The sequence below is a fragment of the Pongo abelii genome, chromosome 12, assembly GCF_028885655.2.
Source record: "Pongo abelii isolate AG06213 chromosome 12, NHGRI_mPonAbe1-v2.0_pri, whole genome shotgun sequence".
Lineage (NCBI taxonomy): Eukaryota > Metazoa > Chordata > Mammalia > Primates > Hominidae > Pongo > Pongo abelii.
The window spans coordinates 117,143,349-117,157,299 of NC_071997.2; positions in this window are offsets into that span (position 1 = coordinate 117,143,349).

Sequence of the window (13,951 nt, forward strand, 5' to 3'; positions counted from 1 at the left end):
GCTGCTGCCGCCTTCTGTGCAGCCCGCGATCCCTAAGCCACCCAGGAGCCAGGCTGCTGCCTTTCTCGGCTCTTTGGTTGCTATAGAAGCCATTTTAGAAAACCTTTTCTGCCGACAGCCGTTGTCAGAGCCTGGCTCGGAGCACCTGGCCTTTCATCCCTGGGCAGCACACATTCCTCAGATGGGGCCGGCGGAGGAGGGGACCATGGGAGAGGCTGAGGAAGCACAGGCTGGTCACTCTTTTTTTTTTTTTTTTTTTTTTTTTGAGACGGAGTCTCGCTCTGTCGCCCAGGCTGGAGTTGCAGCAGCCCTGCGATCTCAGCTGACTGCCAACCTCTACCTCCTGGGTTCAGGCGATTCTTCTGTCTCGGCCTCCCGCGTAACTGGGATTACAGGCGCCAACCGCAACGCCCGGTTAATTTTTGTATTTTTAGTAGAGACGGGGTTTCACCATGTTGGCCAAGCTGGTCTCGAACTCCTGACCTCAGGTGATCCACCTGCCTCGGCCTCCCAAAGTGCTGGGATTACAGGCATGAGCCACCTCTGCGCCAGCCCAGGCTGGTCACTCTTGCAACCTTGTCGACCTTGCAAGAACCAGACTTGTCCCCAGTCTCCCCCTATTTGTCCCTTCGTCTCTCCTGAAGAGATCCTGTCTTCTAAACCCTGCCCCGCTCCCGTACCTGCTGCTTGCTCTGGCCTCTGGCCGGGCGTTTGTCATGTGCTCCATGGCTTCACTCCCCACAGGGGTCTGCGGTTTCACATGGCGGGGTGGGAAGATAAAGGAAACTGGTATTTCACTATCAGGCCTCAATGTGAAGTGCCTTCAAGTACTTGGTTTTCTCCTGCTAGAATGGGCCATCTCTTAGTAACACTCCCGCATGTTCTTGTGGGAACAGAGCCTCCACCTCTTCTCTCCATGTTGCCTGTGACTTCCTGCTGCCACCAGAGCTGTGTGGGGACCAAGGCCCCAGGGCAGGAAGGGCACGTGCCACACAGGAGGAGGAAGTGGGAGAACACACATCCCACACAGGGGCTCAGCCGACTCCGTGCATGAGGAGTCGTGGACGGGAGCATCCCTCGTCCTAAAGAAGAAAGTGCATATTTGGCCCCAAAGGAACCAGCAATTCAAGAAAGGATTGGCCTTGAGAGAGGAGCAGAAGGCTAGGAAATGTGAGCGGTGCCTGCCTGTGCCCTCCTCCACCGAGGCTGGGAGGGAGACTTCAGAGCATAGGAAGCAGAAAGGGTTTGAGGAATGCCTGCCCCCGAGTGAGGAGCCCCACCCCAGGCTGGCTCCCTGACTTCCTCAAGTGGTCTCACTGCTCTGAGCCCCGGTTTGCCCATCTCCAGAATGGCGATGGCACCTCCCACCTGGTATTGCTGAGAGGGTAAGGGAGCAAGGCTGGCCCCTAGGAGGTTCTCTGCCAGCCTCTGTGCCCTGTCCTTTGTAAGCTCCATACTTCTAGGGGATCTGCAATTGTGGACTGTGAGAACAGAGGGGCAAGTGACGCAGTGACACAGAGCTGTAATCTGGCGAGTTCGCGCTCTCTGTTCTATTAGAAGGTGTGCTCTGAGAGGGCAGAAAGCTGGCAGGGCTTGTTCCCACTGTCTCTGATGCCGAGAAGAGGAGCTGGGGCTGGGTTACAGCATACAGCAGATAAATCTTTGCGGAAGGAACAGATGTCATCTCAACACCTGGAACAGGAGTGCAAGCTCTGGCTTATCAAGGCTTCCCAGGTCCCCAAAAGCAAAGATCCTCGTTATGAGGGGTGTATTTTTTTCCAAAGACCAAAAATAGTTCAACATAGCCATTTCTGAATACAGAATTGCTCAAAGTACAGAACAACAAATGAGACACAAAGAATAAAGAGACAAAAGAGACAAAGCCAGATGATACTGGGCTCCCTGGGTACCGGTTTCTGGTGCTCTGTGCTGGCACCCCAAGAGTGCATCTCAGCACGAGGACAGATGCCCTCGTGCATTTGCAGCCAGGAGCTCCATTCATCACACTCATTCCCTTCTTGGTTCATTGTGATTTTAGCCAAAAGCACCTGTTGAGGATGCATTTTTTTCTTCTCAAAAGAAGAATCAGGACTGGAGTGTGAGAGAAGTTAGACATGCTCATTTTTTTAAAAAGCCTCAATAATTGCAAAGTGGTTCAATTAAAGTAACAAAAAGGAGATTGCAATTGATTTCTAGAAAGTCAGAGTTTATTGTTAACATTCTGCTTTGAATTTGAGATTGAAAAGCTTCAAGTGGAAAAACTATAATGGATATAGCCTTTAAAGGATTTCTTCATTTTTAAAGAAATAGTTCAGTCTCCTTTTCTCAGATCCTAAGATACTCAGCTGAGTATTTGAAAACATTTTTTTTTTTAAGACCCAGCCTCATATTCCTGAGAATCTCGTAGACTTTCAAAGCTGGAAAAGCCTCAAAAGCCTCAAAGCCTCAAAACTCCAACCAATTCTATATTCGTCTTTGGAGTGAAGAAAAGAGGGGCTTTGAACTTGGACAGACAGGGTTCACACCCCAGCTTGACCAGCTGATGGGGGAGCAGCGGCAGGCAGGTCACTTCACTGCTCTGAAACTCAGCAAACACTTCTGAGTAAAATGCTGATGATAATTCCTACCTTGTGGAGTTAGGAAAATGTTAACCAACACAATATATGCAAACCCTTGGATTAGTGCCTGGGTGTTTCTCTTGGAGAGGGTCATGAGATGATCATTGGTGGCTACAGAGAGACGTTCCCAGTAAGCTCAGGCCTAGGTCTTGTGAAATATGCAAGAAAGGATACTCACCTATGCTAGGCTTAGTGCTGTCTTCCATTCAGCAAGAGTGCACTCATGTGGACACCCCCTCTCCCCAACTCCTGGGCCCATGGCCAGCCTGACCCACGTGCACACATACCTGCTTCTCCTAAAGTCAGCCCAGGTTCTCAGTCCATCATGCAGGACACTTGCCATCCCTCCCCACCCTTTCCTTGTTCCTGCATTTACTGCCACCTAGTCTAAGCTCTCAGTTTCAAGAATCCAACTTTGAAGCCCACCTTCCCTACCCCCATCCCCTTCCCACCCCATCCAGCCCATTCTCCTGTTTTTAAGAATCTTTATCTCCCAGTGGCTGCAAAAAGATATGTTCACATCCTAATACCCAGACTCTGTAAATGTGAACTTATTCCATGAAAGGGTGTTTGCAGAGGTAATTAAGATCTTCAGATGAGGACATCACTGTGGATTAGCTGGGTGGACCCTAAATCTGATGGCAAGTGTCCTTATAAGAGACAGAAGAGGAGGAGACACAGATATAAGAGGAAGAGAAGACCATGTGAAAACAAGGAATGCCTGGAACCACCAGAAACTGGGAAAGAAAAGGGAGGATTCTTCCCTGGACCTTGCTGACAACTTGATTTTGGACTTCTGGTATCTAGGACTATGAAAGAATAAGTTTCCATTGCTGAAAGCCACCAAGTTTCTGGTATTTTGTTATGGCAGCCCTGGGAAGCTAACAGAGTTACCTATTACTGTGTAACAAATTAACACAAATTTAACAGCTTAAAATGACGTCCATTTATTATCTTCAGTTTTAGAGATCGGAAGTCTAGACACAGCACGGCTGGGTTTTCTTCCCAGGGTCTTACAAGGCTGAAACCAGGTGTCAGCTGGCTGTGCGCTCATCTGCAGCTTGGGGTCGCTTCTAAGCTCCAGTGGTTGTGGCACCATTCAGTTCCCTCTTTCCTGGCTGGCTGTTGTCCAAGGGTCACTCTCAGCTCCCAGAGGCCGCTTGCATTCCCTGCCTCCTGGGCGCCTCCATCTGCAAGGCCGCAGCGGCAAGTCTCCCTCAGGCTGAGTCCCTCTCACACTTCAGATTCAGCCTTACCCTGTCTCTGACCTCTAGACCCAGATTTAAAGAGCTCCTGTGATTAGGTCAGTCCTCTCCAGATAATTTCTTTTTCTTAAAGTCAATGATTTTTTGTTTGTTGTTGTTGTTTTTGTTTTTTTGTTTTGTTTTGTTTTGTTTTTTTGAGATGGAGTCTCGCTCTGTTGCTCAGGCTATAGTGCAGTGGCACAATCTTGGCTCACTGCAAACTCCACCTCCCAGGTTCAAGTGATTCTCCTGCCTCAGCCTCTTGAGTAGCTGGGACTCCAGGCGTGCACCACATCTGTTCAATTTTTCTGTTTTTAGTAGAGATGGGGTTTCACCATTTTGGCCAGGCTGGTCTCGAACTCCTGACCTCAGATGATCTGTCTGCCTCGGCCTCCCAAAGTGCTGGGATTACAGGCATAAGCCACCACTCCCAACCAAAGTCAATGTTAAATATGGTAATGGCTGTGAAATTGTCTTGTAAATAACAATGCTGAACAAATGTGAAAGATTATTACTTTTTAAAAATTCACACTTATTTTAAATAAGAAAAAAAAGTAATAGGGCATGGATTCTATTCTCCAGAAGACACGTGAACGACTAGATGGAAGGAAAGCCAGGGATGGTGTCTGAAAGAGACCATGAAGATGTACTGGAATTAATCACAGTTAATGCCATGTACTGGTCTGAATGTATCAACTGAGTTAAACTTCATGATAACCCTAGAAAGTGCTCTCTTAGTCCATTCAGGCTGCTATAACAAAATACCTTAGCCTGGGTAATTTATAAACAACAGAAATGTATTGCTTACAGGTCTAGAGGCTGAGAAGGCCAAGATCAAGACATCAACAGATTGGCTGTCTTGTGAGGGCCCATTCCTCACAGATGGAACCTTCTGTGTTTCCCCATTTAGCAGAAGAAGCAAAAAAACCTCCCTTAGGTCTCTTATATAAGGGCACTAATCCCATTTGTGAGGGCAGAGCCTTCTTAACCTAATCACCTTTCAAAGGCCCACCCCTTAATACCATCATCTCAGGGGTTAGGTTTCAACATATGAATTATGGAGGGGCACAAACATTCAGACCGTAACAGCTGCTACTATTATCAACTCCATTTCTGCAGATGAGAAAGCTGAATTCAGGAAACTAAAGTAAATTGCTGGGAGCAATACACACCTAATAGGCAGTAAAGGTAGGAGCTGCCTCCACTTGTCGAGCTCCTGAGTGGTCTTAATCACAATGCTGCACCTGCCTCTTACAGAGGGAAGAATGAATCATGGATCAAGCTGGAAGTGATGGGGTGAGACATGACTGGCAAGCAGGCCAGGAACTGAGTGGCAGAGGGAGTTAAGAAGACAAGTGATGAGTGGGACGGGGCAAAAGGTGGGGAGAATTCCTGTTGAACGGTCCAACCTCACACGGGGAGAAAGGCCTGAAGGTAACATAATGTATTTGTAGAGTTTAAAGGAAGCTAATTCAGCCTGTCCAGAATGAGTTTTTTATATAACTATTGCTTATTGCCAATCAGCTCTATGGCCATATGAATCCTCAGAAACCTATACTGGGTTGAGTCAGCTTTGTTTCTGGGTCACAAAAATACTTGGGAATCATGAACATAGATTATGTTGGGAATTGATAGTTACAGCCCTGAGTGGCATTTTTTTTTTTTTTTTTTTTTTTGACAGAGTCTAATTCTGTTGCCCAGGCTGGAGTGCGGTGGTACTATCAGGGTTCACTGTAGCCTTGACCTCCCAGACTCAAGCAATCCTCCCACCTCAGGCCCCTGAGTAGCTGGGACTACAAGCACACAGCACCATGCCCAGCTGATTTTTTGTGTTTTTTGTACAGACGGAGCCTTTGCCACGTTGCCCATGCTGGTCTCAAATTCCTAGACTCAAGCCATCCGCTCACCTCGGCCTCCCAAAGGGCTGGGACTACAGGTGTGAGCCACTGCGCCTGGCCCCAAGTGGCTTTAAACAACAATCTAAACCTCTAAGAGTGAGAATTTTGTGGCAGATTGTATTTTTCAAAGTTGATCTCAATACATTCCACCCCACATGTTCTTCTTCAAATGTGACATTGGACCTATGTTTCTACTCCTGAGTCTCACTCTGGGACTACTTGACCGATAGAAACTGGTAGCTTCCAATTGTAGTCTCATGGGATGCTTGTGCTTGTTCTTTAAACCCAGCCTCCATGGAGTGAGGAAGCCCAGTCTGCCCCATGGACAGGCCTATGTAGAGAAGAAGGAATCATCAGCACCAAAATGTCAGCATGTATATGAGCCCTCTCCAGGATGCTCCAGCCCCAGTTGAGCCATCCCGGTTTATGTCATACATCAAAAAGATGAGATGACTCTGCTGAAACCTGTCCAAAATACAGACAGATGAGTAAAATTACCAATCATTGTTGTTTTAAGCTACCAAGTTTTGGGTTGGATTGTTATGCAGCAACAGGTAACTACAACAGATATATGTACCTGAAGTCACGTGCTATCATAGTACAGTCCTACAATGTAGACATTGGCTTTGGGACCACACAGCCTAACAGCCACAAAGAAAATGTTAGTGAAAACCTTAAGGGCCTTGAGAAGGTTGTCAATGAGGGCATTCAGGAAAATCTTGGAAATATTACAGAAATCTGAAAGTCAAGGGGATCCTTGCCATGTAGCGGCAGAAAGTTTAGCAACACTGTAGCCTGCAGTAACATGGAAAATAGGAAGGTATCTAATAATCTCGATGATCTAGCTAAGATTTCCAGGCAGATATTGAAAGTGTCACCTGACTTCTTCTTACTACCTATGATAAAATGTGGGAGAAGAGAGATGAGCTCAAGAACCCAGAACAGCTGGGCTCAAAAATTAAATGTTCTAGCTTGGGCAACATAGCAAGACCCCAACTCCAAACAAAGTTTAAAAATAGCTAGGAATAGCAGCTCACACTTATAGTCCCAGCTACTTGGGAGGCTGAGGCAGGAGGATTATTTGAGCCCAGGAGTTCAAGGCTGCAATGAGCTATGGTCATGCAACTGTATTCCAGTGTGGGCAACAGAGCAAGACCTCATCTCTTAAAAAAAAAAAAGTAAAAGTAAAGTCAATTGTTTTCATTCCCAAGTCTTTCCAGATACAAACAATTCTCAAAGTAAGAAAGGAACTCTGGCCAAATATAAATCCAGTATGAGTGCCACTTAGGATCTCTCAGACAGACAAAAGGTCCTCTAAGAATCTTTTTTTTTTTTTCTTTTGAGGCGGAGTCTCACTCTGTCGCCCAGGCTGGAGTGCAGTGGCGCAATCTCGGTTCACTGCAAGCTCCGCCTCCCAGGTTCACGCCCTTCTCCTGCCTCAGCCTCCCGAGTAGCTGGGACTACAGGCACCCGCCATCATGCCTCGCTAATTTTTTGTATTTTTAGTAAAGACGGGGTTTCACCGTGTTAGCCAGGATGGTCTCGATCTCCTGGCCCTGTGATCCGCCCACCTCAGCCTCCCAAGGTCCTCTAAGAATCTTAAGGGTATGTTTCAGCTAAGCAGATCTAGCTGATGCCCTATGGCACAAAGATGAACTGTCCCCACTGAGCACCATCCAAATTATCGACTTATGAGCAAAATTAAAGATTGTGTTGTTTTAAGCCACTAAGTTTTGGGGTCGTTGGTTATGCAGCAATTGATAACTGGACCAGATGGAAACTACAGGGTTCTCTGTTCTCTGTCCAATACCCACTGAAACAATGGCCTCTCTGATGTGAAGCTGGGGCTTAGCATTCTGTCTCCTGACCCACAGAATCTTACCTGGTGGACAAGTTCTGGTTGGCATTGGAGACAGGGAAGTCTCCATTCATTTGGTGGCTTTTCTGAATCCCAGAGGAACCTACACTTTCGATAGAGAGACAACATGAAGACTGACCTCCCAGGCTTCAGTCTCAGGAGAGGTGCCATGAGGCAGGGAGAGGTATAAGGTGAGCTGGGCTGGGACTCAGGGAGGGAAATGACCTGACTCTGAAGAAGCAGCTGGGTGTTCTCTTCCAGGATCCCTTCTTAGAGCAGATTCCAATGGGGCATCGGGGGTGATGTTCAGAGAAGTACTCAGAATCTTCCTCCTTCCTACTGGATCAGGGAGCAGGCTGATTTCTGTGTGAGGTCTGAGGAGCGGCGCCTGTGGGAGCCCTCGCCCTCCTTCCCCTCACTCATTTATTATTGATCAGTCATTGGCCGAGGCCTCTGCCATGAAAGGCACAGGGGACAGGTATTAATCAAAGAGCCATCATCTGGTGGAGGAGGCAGGCAGGGACACAGGTGACCTCCGCAGGCTCTTTAGAGTCTCCACTGAAGACTTGCTGGGGCTGTGAGAGGTCAGAGAAAGGAACCACGAAGGCCTGGGATGTGGGGAAGGGCTGCGGACGCAGGAGACACACAGGTAGGCAAGGCTCCTCGCCTAAAGGGGAGTAACACTCACAATCTCAGTGTGACCTTGTCCCTCCCCTGTGCTCCAGGCTCACACCCCAGCCATAGAAAACAATTACCAGTTTCCTCCAGGCTGTACCACTGAGCTTTTGTTAAAGCTGTTCTTTATTCCTGGAAAACTTCTCCCCACTTTGCCTGGCTATTTCCTATTCCTCCTTAGAAATTCATATAACCTCGATAACACCATTCATTTGATCCTTATCCTCTGAGATATGTATAATCCCTCTCCCTTATTTTACAGGTGAGGAAGCAAAGGATCAGATAGTTTTAGGCGCTTTCTCAGTGTCCACACTGAGAGATAGAGTACATACATGCTGAGCCATGCGCACACATAGCCATAATCTGAATTGAGAAGTCAGAACCTTTTTAAAACTTGCATCCTCTGTCCTCCTGAAAATTATTCATAAAAAAAGGTGATGTAGCAAAAATAACTAAGGTATTAAATCAACAAAAAGCTCCCCTTTTCTTTTCACCCAAGGGGCTTTAGTCACATCGATAAAGTTCTACTTCTTTTTAAAATATAAAGCCAGTGTAGCAAAATACCCAGAATTGATAGTGGTCAAATATTTATTATGTTGTTCTCTGTTCTTATGTATAAGTATCTTCATCCTTTTTCTTTTGCTAATGCATTTTACTTTAATTAAACCCTAAGGAATCAGATCTAACATTTCATATTCAAATAATTTAATTCAAAGATCATAGTGTAGATAATAAAAGTAGTTTCTTGTTTTGGGGTACATTGACGAGTAATCTCGAGAAACTAGATTATAAATATAAATATAAACATAAATGTATATTTATTTGTCCCCCCTAACCACATCCTAACATGCTATTTTCTTTTTTACGTTTTCACTTCTGCTCCTAGATCACACGGAGACAAGATTTTTCATAAATTCAATCACAGCATAGGTTCCAATTTGAATTCTACTGTTTGCACTTACCTCTGTCATTAACATTTTTGGTCTGAAGATTATGGTCTGAAAAGTCCTCATAATTATTCTTTTTAATGGCTACAGTATGCTATAACTTAGTGAGTGTTTCTCCAATTACAGCCCACATCAATCATTTCCAGCTTTTTGCTCTTGTGGAAACACTTTCATAAACATCTTTATGAATACATTTTTTATTCCTTCTGAAACATATATCTTTATGTAGCATATGAAGTGTATCTAATCACTCTATTCTCCCATTAATATTACACTAATTTATAAAGTACATGTTTTACGTCACTCCACCCATATCTAATATTTTTACTTGCTTATGGTTTATGTACGGGTTTCCTCCATCTTTGGTAGATCTATTTGGACAGTGTGGTTACAACAAACATTTCAGGAGGCCAATTAACCATAAGGGAATGAAGGGATTTCATAATTTGCACACTAACACTAAAAGAAATTTAACCTTTTGCCTTTTTTGCCATTTTGGATTTTTTAGTCTCCAAAATGAAATGTTATTGCAGCCCATCTTTGTGTGATGGTGCCATTGGCCATTTCTTTCTGCTTCTTGTTGGGCCATGGAGTGCTGGGCCTGGAGAACAAAAGTGAGGGTGAGGAGGTGCGGGAAAGACTGCAAGCTGGGAAGGGGGGAACCACAGGGTCAGACCCCTCACACCAGGTCGGTCACCCTCCTGGAAGGGGTGCAACGTAGCTTGGAGAGAATCTGCAGCAACCATTTTGTTTTGTTACTGTTCCTTTAGGTAGACTAAAACTTAATGGAGGATAAGAACAACCCCTTTCACAGGCAGAAATTGTATACATCATGTCCTTTTTTCTGGTACTGAAGGAAGTCTTAGTCTATTATTCCTTTTGCAAGAACTATCAAAAAATTACAAACGCATTTTAAGTAATTTGACCATTTCTGTGTATCAGACTGCTATTGGACTAGGCCTTGTTTTTTGAAAAGTAATTAGAAAAACTCCCATCTGCTCTAAATTTCTGTGACTGGAGGTTTCCAAGAGGGAAAGGATACAGAATTCTTCTGACTTCAGGATTAGGCAAAAACCCTAGAGATCTGCCCCAGCTGCCCCACCCTGGGAAGAAGTCTGTGCTGATGGGTAGGGCACGGGTCATGGGGCAGTTGGAGTAGGATATGGGATGTCTGGGGGCCCAGAGCCCTGGCCTATGAGCTTGGAGTCCAGGCTCAAGTACCCACACAGGCTCTAGCTTGCTTGTAATTTGAGGTGGTTTAGTCCATTTATGTCTCTATAAAGAAACACCCAAGGCTGGGTAATTTGTAAAGAAAAGAGATTTATTTGGCTCATGGTTCTGCAGGCTGTAAAAGAAGTTTGGCGTCTGCTTCTGATGAAGGCCTCAAGAAGCTTCTACTCATGACAGAAGGTAGAGGGGAGCAGGCATCCTATGGCAAGAGAGGAAGGAAAAGAGTGAGAGAGGAAGAGGTGCCAGACTGTCTTTTCAACAATCAGTTCTCAGGGAAATGAACAGAGTGCGAACTCACTCATTACCACGACAAAGGTATTACGCCATTCACAAGGGATCCACCCTCAAGACCCAAACACCTCCCACCAGGCCCCACTGCCAACACTGGGAATCAAATGTCAGCGTGAGATTTGGAGAGATCAAACATCCAAACTTACCAGTGGGTAGATCACCTCCCTGCACTGGGCTGCCAGGAGTCAAATGCTGTAAATGTGCCCTGCCTTCTTCCAGGCTATTTGTAGGCTCCAGGTGACATAGAAAGTGTTTTGTTAACCACAAAGTGATGCATATGTGTAAGGGATATTGATGATGATGTTTCCATATTTGCACAGAAAACTGAAATACTAATGTCTTTCGTCAGATAGGATGGAAATGATGGAATGAATAAAATAGTATTTTGACAAGCCATACCCTGTTGACAAGAAATCTTTAGAGTAAGCTCTTGAACTATATAGACTCTTAAACACATACCAGTTTAGTGATGCACTAACTCTAAGAGCCTATGACCAGCGCTGGAAACCATTAGCAGAGCTACAATTGTTTTTCAAGTCACAATTGTTCTTCACTATAGAGTCCCTTTTTAGGAAATTGTAATCAAATTGATATTTTTATACCAGTATGTAACAAGACTAATAAGGTGTCCCCTTTTTTCCCCCTTTCTCCTCATCCTCCACCATCACCGTTGTCTGAATTTCAGAGACTGTGCATCACTGTGGCCAGGAGAATAAGATGAAAATGGGAGGAAATGGCCCAAAGTTGAACCCAGGGCCAGAGGAGGCCACTAAGGACACTGAAAGGCCACCACACCCTGAGTTTGGAGTATGTTAAATCAGTTCAACAAACACTTATTGCAATATCCCAAGAGATATTGAAATATAATCTGATAGCAACTCCTCCAAGAGATCACGATCTAGTGGAAAACATAAGAAAGCAAATTCTTACACTACAACGTTCAACTTACAAAGTGTCCTGAGGAAGCTGCAGGTGATTCTTATTGCATGGAGATGATATGGAGGGCCACTGGAAACCCACCAAGAGAAGGTAACGTGTGAGCTGAACTTTAAGCAATGAGGCAGCATTTGCCCATGAAATAAAGGACAGTAGAAGGCATTCCAGGCAGAGGAAACAGTATGAGTAAAGGCCTGGATGCCTGGACATGCATGAAATGCTTAGATGAGAGCAAAGGAAATAAGGAGGTGGGAGTGAGGGATGTGTAAGTCAGGAGTGGTTAGGTTATGCTGCAGTAACAAACATCCCCCATCTCAGTTGCTTATAACATCAAGAACTAGACAGGATGCATGCCCATCATGGTCTGCAGTGACTCCCATGTTGTCTTTGTTCTAGGACCCCATCTGATGAAACGGCTGCTATCTACTCTGTCCATCCAATATGGTAGCCACACTATATGAGGCTACTGAAATATTTAATGGATACACATGGCCAGTGGCTACCATGTTGGACAGGAGGAACAGGAGGAATATTATAGAATATTTCCAGCATTGCAGAAAGCTCTACTGGCCAGACTGGCTTTTTAAAATAAAATGATATTGGAACATAGTCACGCTCTTTCATTTGCGTATTATCCAGGATTACTTTCACATGACAACAGCAGAGCTGAGAAGCTACAATGGAGACCATTTGGCCCACAAAGCTGAACATATTCACAGGAAAGGTTTGTTGACACCTGGTCTAGACCATGGTCCCAGTTGTCATGGCAGAGGAAAGACGAGTTCCAGCTCACATGTTACCTTTGCTAACAATTCATTGGCCAAAACCAGTTGTTGGCCCCCAGCCAACCATCAGGGAGCCACAAAGTGCAAAATTTACCATTTTCCTGGAAGGAGGGGGAAATGGAAACATTAGGCACACTGGCAGCTACAAGGGGACGTGGCTGGACACAGCCCAGAGAGTTAAACTGGGTTGAAAAGGCCCAGAAGTTTGAACTTTATAGTGAGTCGGATGGGGCATTAACAAAACTTTACTGTTATTATTATTATTATTATTATTATTATTATTATTATTATACTTTAAGTTCTGGGGTACATGTGCAGAAAGTGCAAGTTGATTACATAGGTATACACAAGCCATGGTGGTTTGCTGCACCCATCAGCCTGCCATCTACGTTAGGTATTTCTCCTGATGCTATCCCTCCCCAAGTCCCCCAGCCCCCCAGCCCCCAGCAGGCCCTGGTGTGTGATGCCGCGCTGCTCGCTGTGTCCATGTGTTCTCATTGTTCAACTCCCACTTATGAGTGGGAACATGCAGTGTTTGGTTTTCTGTTCTTGTGTTAGTTTGCTGAGAGTGAGATAGAGACACGATAACAAAGTGTTTTGATAAGGAAAGGGAAGGATGGAAGAAGTATACTGTTTTGGAGGCTGTTGGAAATGGATGGGAATAACCATTGCCGGCAGAAAGAGAGTCAGGGAAAACTTGGGAGAAAGAGTTCAAGAAAGACATGACGAGGGCTCCAGGAACTCTCAAAGGTACGGACTGCTTCGTAGGCAATGCAGCATGGCCTCATCCAGGTAGTAGCCCCTTCCCAGGGGAGCAGAATCAGAACAGCAACATTTATACAAGCACAGCTTGCATGCCAGGCACTGTTACATGCATTTTGGATATGGTAGCACTTTAATTCCCCAAACAAACCCATAAGGTGGCGACTATTTTATCTCCATTTCCCACAGGAGGAAACCGAGATCTAGCAGGATCAATAACTTGTCCGAGGTCACGGTGTGAGTGAGAGGTAGAGCAAGAATTCAAACCCAAGGGTCTGGCTGCTCCTGGGTCCCGTGCCCAGAGACAAGTTCACCTGCAGCCATCCATGGCACATTTAGCACTACCCGGCCACCCCTTCTGATCCCCCGACCTGGCTCTATTGACTCTGAAGAAAACTGCCTAAATTTATAGATTATGTGGACTGTTGCTTTTTACTCTCCAAAACACATTAAGTGATTTTGTCTGGAAATGTTTTACAAGCCCCAATTATGCCTCCTACATTCCCGCCCCGGTACAGCCCAGGTCCCCAGCCAGGACTGTAAAAGAGCCTTTTCTTCTTTCGAAAGCCTCTTAACTCTCTGCCCCTAGAGAGGGCTGGTTCTCGCGGAGTCTGGGAAAAGCCAAGCTCCCGTTCAGGCCCACGGGGAGTTTTGAGACTGACCGTCATGTCTCAGTCCTGCTCTCGCCCTTTTCACAAGGCTCTTTA